This window comes from Theobroma cacao, chromosome 10 (assembly GCF_000208745.1).
Source record: "Theobroma cacao cultivar B97-61/B2 chromosome 10, Criollo_cocoa_genome_V2, whole genome shotgun sequence".
In the NCBI taxonomy this organism is placed as follows: Eukaryota; Viridiplantae; Streptophyta; class Magnoliopsida; order Malvales; family Malvaceae; genus Theobroma; species Theobroma cacao.
Genome location: NC_030859.1, coordinates 15,228,020 through 15,235,279, shown reverse-complemented (window position 1 = coordinate 15,235,279; position 7,260 = coordinate 15,228,020). Strand labels below are relative to the sequence as shown.

The 7,260-nt window shown below is 34.4% G+C and overlaps 1 long non-coding RNA gene across 1 annotated transcript; it reads left to right on the top strand.

Annotated features, from left to right (window-relative positions):
• LOC108663738 lies at positions 2,255-4,040 on the top strand. Its single transcript, XR_001929748.1, has 3 exons — positions 2,255-2,292; positions 2,936-3,019; positions 3,894-4,040. It is a non-coding gene; the product is annotated as an uncharacterized LOC108663738 (long non-coding RNA).

The following is a 7,260-nucleotide window of genomic DNA, read 5'->3' as shown; positions in this document are numbered from 1 at the left end:
AGATATCCCTAAGGAAATACTCAAGAGAAGTTCTACTATGGATCTCGTGAAAGCAAGCACTAAGTTATGTGATCATAAAAAGGAAGCCATAAGCTGAAAGTGATACTTGTATTGACATTGAAAAGTACTTGAGGAGAATCTAGTTTCAAGTCTTATAATTTCAAGTACAATTTGTAAATTGGCTAAGGGAGAATGATGTTATGTTCATATGAAATAGTGGAACAAAGGATGATTGAAGTTGACCTTGATAATGAAGTCAGATAATGAAACTTTCCTAATATATTATGGAAAATTGGAATTCAAAAATGCTTGAGGCATACATGATTCAAATGAGTCTGAGTTTTAAGTGACAAATCAATATCGAAATGCAAGCAGGATACAAGTTAATGTAGAGGCATGAAAGATAATCGAGGAATAAGGATGACTCTAGGAATTATGGTATTGCATAACATGCAATGATCAAGTCAAGGAAAATTTTTGAAGCATCAATGACATTATAAAGCATACACGCATAATAGATTATAATTCAATAGAGATGACATTGTGATGCAATGATATATAGTACAAGGAAACTTAAGCATATAATTGAAAATGATAAGAAGAGAGTATAAGTATGTAAATGATGTGGAACTATGCACAGGCATGATAAGAATTTGTATGAATTATGAAGACTATTCTATTGAATCTTGGTTATGGATGGGAATGAACAAAGAGAAATTAGTCTGAAGGCATTTGAAAACAAAGACCCGTATACATAATGAGGAATATGGACATTTGAATGTGCGTGTATATGTATGTGTGGAGTTAGTGATGTACCCAACTAAAATAAAGAATGGTTTTAGTGGTTCGAGATTTGAACTCAATCTATTTGATGAGTTGTATAGATAATGTAACGATCAAGAATCTTATCAGAAGTCGAGTTATGGCAACCTAAGGAATTTTGGGGAAATAGTTAAGGAAATGTAAACTATAGTGCGATTAAGCCATATGAGATGGATTAATAGGATTAAGAAGATTGAAATTTCCTAAATGCAAGGTAAACATGAAGTATGTGAAAATAATTGAAGCCATTAATCTTCCCTAACGCTGACGATATGTACAGGAATGAGTATGGCGTGTTAATGATGCCATAAACTACACAATAATGTATGAGGATAGGATGAATGAATGAAAGTCGAGAAGTTTGATATAGAATGAAATAATAAGATAGTGATTGGTATACCTAAATAAGTATAAAATGCGATCAAAATTGGTATGATTGAGATGGAGCTATGGTTCAAGTTTGATGATAGTAATAGAAGTATGCTTGGTGTCTCGATATAAGAGATCATAATTGTGAAGGTTACTGTTGATCTAATTTTAAAGGATAATAATAGACATAAGTGAAGTACTCGAGTTGAATTGAAGGTAAATGAGGTGAACAAATCGAAATTCCTTATAAAGGGGAGGACATAAGAAGTCGAGCATTAGAGGAGCAAACAATACCCTCACCTTTCTCTAAGTTTAGTAAATAAAATTTTGAGGTCAAAATTTTATTTTAAGGGGAGTAGTGCTGTCAAGCCCAGCTCTACAATATGTTTATTATGCCATTCCTTCATAAGAATGCATGTTTGCTTACTTGGGTACCTCGAAAATCGTTCAAGGACGGCAATGTACCAAATGGTACAACTAAGTTGATTTAAGCCTCGAACTAATCCAAATAGAGATTTTAAGATGAAATTGAGAATTTTAAAACCCCAAAATGACTTAAAATGGTGATTCAGAGTTCGATGACTAATTTGGAGTCAAATTGGAATTTTCATGACCTAGGGGCAAAATGGTCATTTTGCCACCCAAGGTTAAGATGTGAGTGTTGGATGAAATTTTTGACTAAGATTGATCATTTGGAGTATAATTTGAGTTTGAGAAGTGAAAAATTTTAATTTCGATATTTTTTCAAGCATATGGGTAAAATAGTCATTTTGCCACCCAAGGGCAAAATTGTAATTCTACATCACCCAACACTTGTCCAGCACATAGATTTTACCCAATATTATCATGGATAATTGAGAAAATTTAAGTGGTGGAGAGAGATTGCTTAATGGGTAAGTATGACACATGGACCAATGGAATGATGACACATGGCAAATTTTTGTCCATTTAATATTTTCCTTTATAAAGCCAATTTGAACTCTTCCACATTCATTCTTATGGCCGGCCATAGCAAGAACAAAGGAAGAAAAGAAGAACAAAAACCCTAGAGTGAAAATTCAAGAGAAAATTGGTGGATTTCAAGTAATCAAGCCATCAAAGGTGAAATTTTTTAACTCTAGCTTGTGATCTATCTTTCCTATGCATTATTTTGCATTTTCCATGGTTGAATCACAAGATATCATGAAGGATAGTGTGCTGATCAAACCCTAGGAGAGAGAATTTGATGATGATTTAGATAGATTTTTAAGATATATGGATGTTTTTAGTTGTTTATGGTGTTAAGTGTAAGAATTAAGCTTGAAATTCACATATTCCTCATGAGTTCATCATTGGCCGAATCTTCCTTGTAGAGTGTTGATGGTGGATTTGATTTTATTTCAAGTGAATTGGTTAGGAAATGATGAATTATGGTGAGAAAATCAAGTAGGAAAAATCATAGTGTTGATGCACTCACCATGGCCGAAATTCTCAAGAAGAAATGTGAGGGTGGCTTTGCTAAATTTTATATTATTTGACTTGTGTTTGGTGATTTGAAGTATTGGGAGAGAAATGGAATTATTTGGAGTTGAATTGGACGTATTGGCCAATTAATCGAGTGATAGATTGAATTAGGCCAACACCTCATGTAGACGATAATCCAAACAATTCGCGTTCCATATCATGCATTCATATAGAGTTTAGATTAGTTTTATAACGGTTTAGCACCAATGTGGTAAATTGCTTGATTTTGCATTATGTCTAGGTAGTGAATCCTCCGAAAATGGGCAAAGAAATTGCACCCGAGGATCAATAGTCAGAGTACTCCAAAATTCAAACTTCTGATACAGTGAGTAACCTCATTATCGTCTTAATTATCTGAAGTGAATTTTAATTCGATTTTGTGAATTTTATGGAAAATGAGTTTAAATGGTAAATCTTTATGTTTTATATAACAAAATATGATTTAATGAAATGATTTTATAAAATTGTCTTGAAATTGAAAGATGGTTTTGAAAATGGAGTAATTGGAGACTAATTGTTGTGTTATAAATCATGGTTTGAATTGAATGGCTTATGATAATATTGGCATGAATGGTTGAATTGGTAAATGTGCTGAAAATATATTAATTGTTGATTTACCTTGAGAGGCTGTAAAATAAAATAATTGTCATGTCATGCTATCGCAAATTTTATTATATGGTGGGTTTAGCTGGCTACAGTGGGCAGGTTCTTTGGACCAACCTTTTTGAGGGGCTCGAAATCTTATTATATTCTTACCTCGATTGGGGAGGCACGTAGGGTAACTCCCGAGGTACAACTTTAGAATTCACTTCACGCCAAACCACCACGTGAGGGTGAACTCAACCAAAGCCAAGGAACGGCTATGTTTTCAAAATAAAAACATGATTTATGCTTACATGACTTTTTAACAGCCTTGGCGGACTCGGTTGGGATAGCCCCAGGCCAAGGTATCCCTGATAACTGAGTATGAGAATAATTTTAGCACGAGCCAAGCTTTTTAGGTAATCATAAGCCTTGTTGTTTATTTGGGTGAAATGAATCTATTTTATCTTATTAAAATGAGTTCGAAATGCTGTGAATCATTTTTATGTTAAACTATTTTATCCGTCTCCATTTACTCAGCTTTAGATATTTTAGATGGTATTTGTTTACTCACTGAGATTATATAATCTCACCACCCTCCTTTCCACCCCTTTCAGGCTTAGGATAGTCGGTAGATAGCTCATTTCGTTGCGGGCTCCAGTTAGACTTGCATCCTTAAAAACTGTAAGTTTACCGCTTTTGATACTTTTGGTCGTTCGTGGGCCCACGTGTCACTATAAATTAAATTTTATGCTTTGGTTATCTGTATTACAGTATGTATGAATTTATTTAGGTTTTACGCTACAAAAATTATTTACCGGTAACTCTATAAATATTGTTTTATAAGAAAATAGAATATTTTATTGAATATTTTTATTATATTTAAATAGTCATAATTTCATTTTAAATAAAGGTTTTAGATGTTTAAACTTATTTTTGATTATGAATTATGTGTTTTATACTCCAATACTACATTTTTAGCTAGTTTCAAAATTTTTGAGAAAAAATGACCAAAATGCCCCTGTGAGACAAAAATCATTCATTTTTTTTATTGATTTAAGTTGGAAATAGTTTAAAATCTTTTAGAACATGATATTTGGCAACGGTTACTCCCAAGGGAAATGAGAAACTAATATTAAAGCCTTGCGGGGTTCCGGTTGATATTCCGGGTAATGAGTGTCGATAGGGACACCGCGGCGATTGTCACGGGCTCGAAGGGAGTACCGGGTTGTGACATTTACCTTCTCATCCTAGGAGCCAATCTTAATCTTCTCATCTTTAGAGTTTCCATGATAGCTGAGCTTGTTGAGTTGACTGCTTTCATCTGCCTAAAGTCTTTCTCTACCACAAGATTGCATGTCTTTGCCTCTCCTTGGGTGATGAAGGTATGAGAAGGCCCCGTGTCAAGCATGACTTTGGTCCTCTTATCATTCAACAACACGTCCACATACATGAGACCTCATTGAGGCTCTTTCTTCATCTTTTCTAATTGTGCTTATAAGGCACTAAGGAACCAAATTGAACCCATGCACACCGACTCTTCCTCAACTTCCTAAACTAGGGTGCAGGCCAAAGGTGTTTTTGCATTAGCAATACATATCCCATTAAGAGCTGCTCGATGTAGGCAATCAGCTACCCAATAAGGTTTATTGCATAGAAAACAAGATATTAGAGCTCAAGGTTTAAAGCCTAACGACATAGTTGTTCTTGGTTGAGGTGTATCCCTAGCGGGTGGTCTCCTTTCTCCTCCCCTACTCAAGCGTCTGCTAACTCTTGAAAATTTTACCCTACTATTGGAGCTTGAGCTACTGTATCTTCAAGGAGGGTATTCTTTTCATTTCAATTATCATTATAATCAATAAGACGTTTAGCAACCACCATCGCTAAAGTCACGTCTTACACCTTTCGTTGCTATAACTCCATCCTTGCCCATGGTTTCAAACAATTGAGAAAATAAAACAACTTATCTTTCTCAATCATGTCCTTAATATCCAGCATTGAGGTAGAGAAGTTCCTTACAAATTCTCATATTGACCCAATTTTTGTCAACTCTTGTAGCTTCCACCAAGCCATCTACTCTACATTCTCAATGAAAAATTGATTCTTCAGTTCTCATTTAAGGTCCGCCAAGTATTGATGTGGCACTCACCATCGACAAATTTTGAATGCCACCATAACTTTACATCCCCGGTAAGATATATTGCATCCATCGCCACCTTGTCTTCCTCCAACCCTATGCACACAACTTGGAAGTACTGTTCAATATCAAAAAGGAAGTTCTCCAACTCCTTTGCATCTTTGGCCCTTGTATATCGCTTAGTCTCCGACACTTTATCCCTTTTTCCCTCGATCTCCTGAGTTTGCACTAGTATTAGTTACAACAAGAATAAAGAGATTTACTTAAGCTTTTAATTCTCCAAACTCACCTTGGAGAGTGCTCAACACGTCCCTGGCCTTATCACTCATGGTATTTATCATCTTAGACAATTCCTGCTAAACTGTCTTAATCTCTTCTATTTGCTCACGCAGGACCATCTTAGCTTTTATTGTGGCCATCGCTGGCTTTAACTCAACAATTCTCTAATGATCCTCTAGTGCACTTTGTGTGGTCACCATGTTTTCTTTTTCACTTAGCACGTCTCGCCCGTGATTTAAGACCAATTGTCTCTAACTACACTCTTTGTGCTTAAGTATGCAATATTCTGTGTGATGCTTGAATAGACGCTCCAACATAAGCTAGCCACTAACTTAGTTATATCTGGGCAAACATCAATAATAGCCACAAATTAGTTTAGGGAAACGTAATATCGAAATCATAGGGCATAACAAATGCCATATATGCAACCACCGGAGCCACATAAAGAAAAAAATTTTATTAAAATCAAGATAACTACAAAGGGACCAAGACGTGCCATCGTTCGGTCATAAAGGCATCCCTAGATGGTTTGCTACTAACATACCTTTACTAGTGGACAACCCAATAATCCGTCGATTGTTTATCCCCTATAAAGAGCTAACTAGCTTTTACAATTATATCACTAAGAATCGTTACAAGATATGAGATGGCTAAAAACTTAACAAGCATTTCCAAATATGACAACAAGTGCCATTATAATGTTTAAACAGGGACCATCTCCCTTGAAGGCACAAAAGACTTAGTCTCCTAAATAGTTTTACTTTGTCATGGCCTTATACAAGGTTGGCTCATGCCACATAACGTTAATCCTAGAAAAATATAATAAATAAAAAAATTACAACTTGTAATTCTCTTCAATCTTGCTTGCTTTTGCTGCTTGTTAGGATCACATCCATTTGGCACTCTTTTGAATTTTATGACTATTTAAAATCCTCAATTTTAATTTTAATTTTAACCCAATTTGAGAAAATAATTTTATTTTGTCTAATTAATTAACCTCATTAATTAATATCAACATAAAATAATTTTCAATCCAAGATTAAAATAAATTAATTTTTTAAAAAAATTTTGAAAAGGCACCCACCTTAATGGGTTGTTGCCCAACAGCCCAAAGGTGGGCTGCTACCTTGCGGCAGCACTTGCTGCTACCTAGCAACATGTGTTGCTATCTGGCAACAGCTTGTGTTGCTGCCCAACAACACATAAGGGACTACGTTGCCCGGCAACACACCCCACCCCTTTTTCCTTTTTTTTTAAATCAAAAAAATATTTTAATAGAAAAAATATATATAATTTTATAATAACAAAATTTTAAAATAAGAAAAATTCTTTTTCTTAAAAAAATTGATACAAGAAAAACTCCCTTTTTAAAAAAAAATAATAGTCATAAAAAAATTAAAAAGATCAAATATTACCTAATTAGCTTTTTCCTTTTGGCTTTGAACTTCTTTATCCACAAATGCGCCAAATACATCAATTAATATTAAAATTACATAGCTTTTCCTAGTTACATAAATCTAAAGAAAAAAAAATCAAAAAGGAAACATGACAATGATAGGCCACCCTTC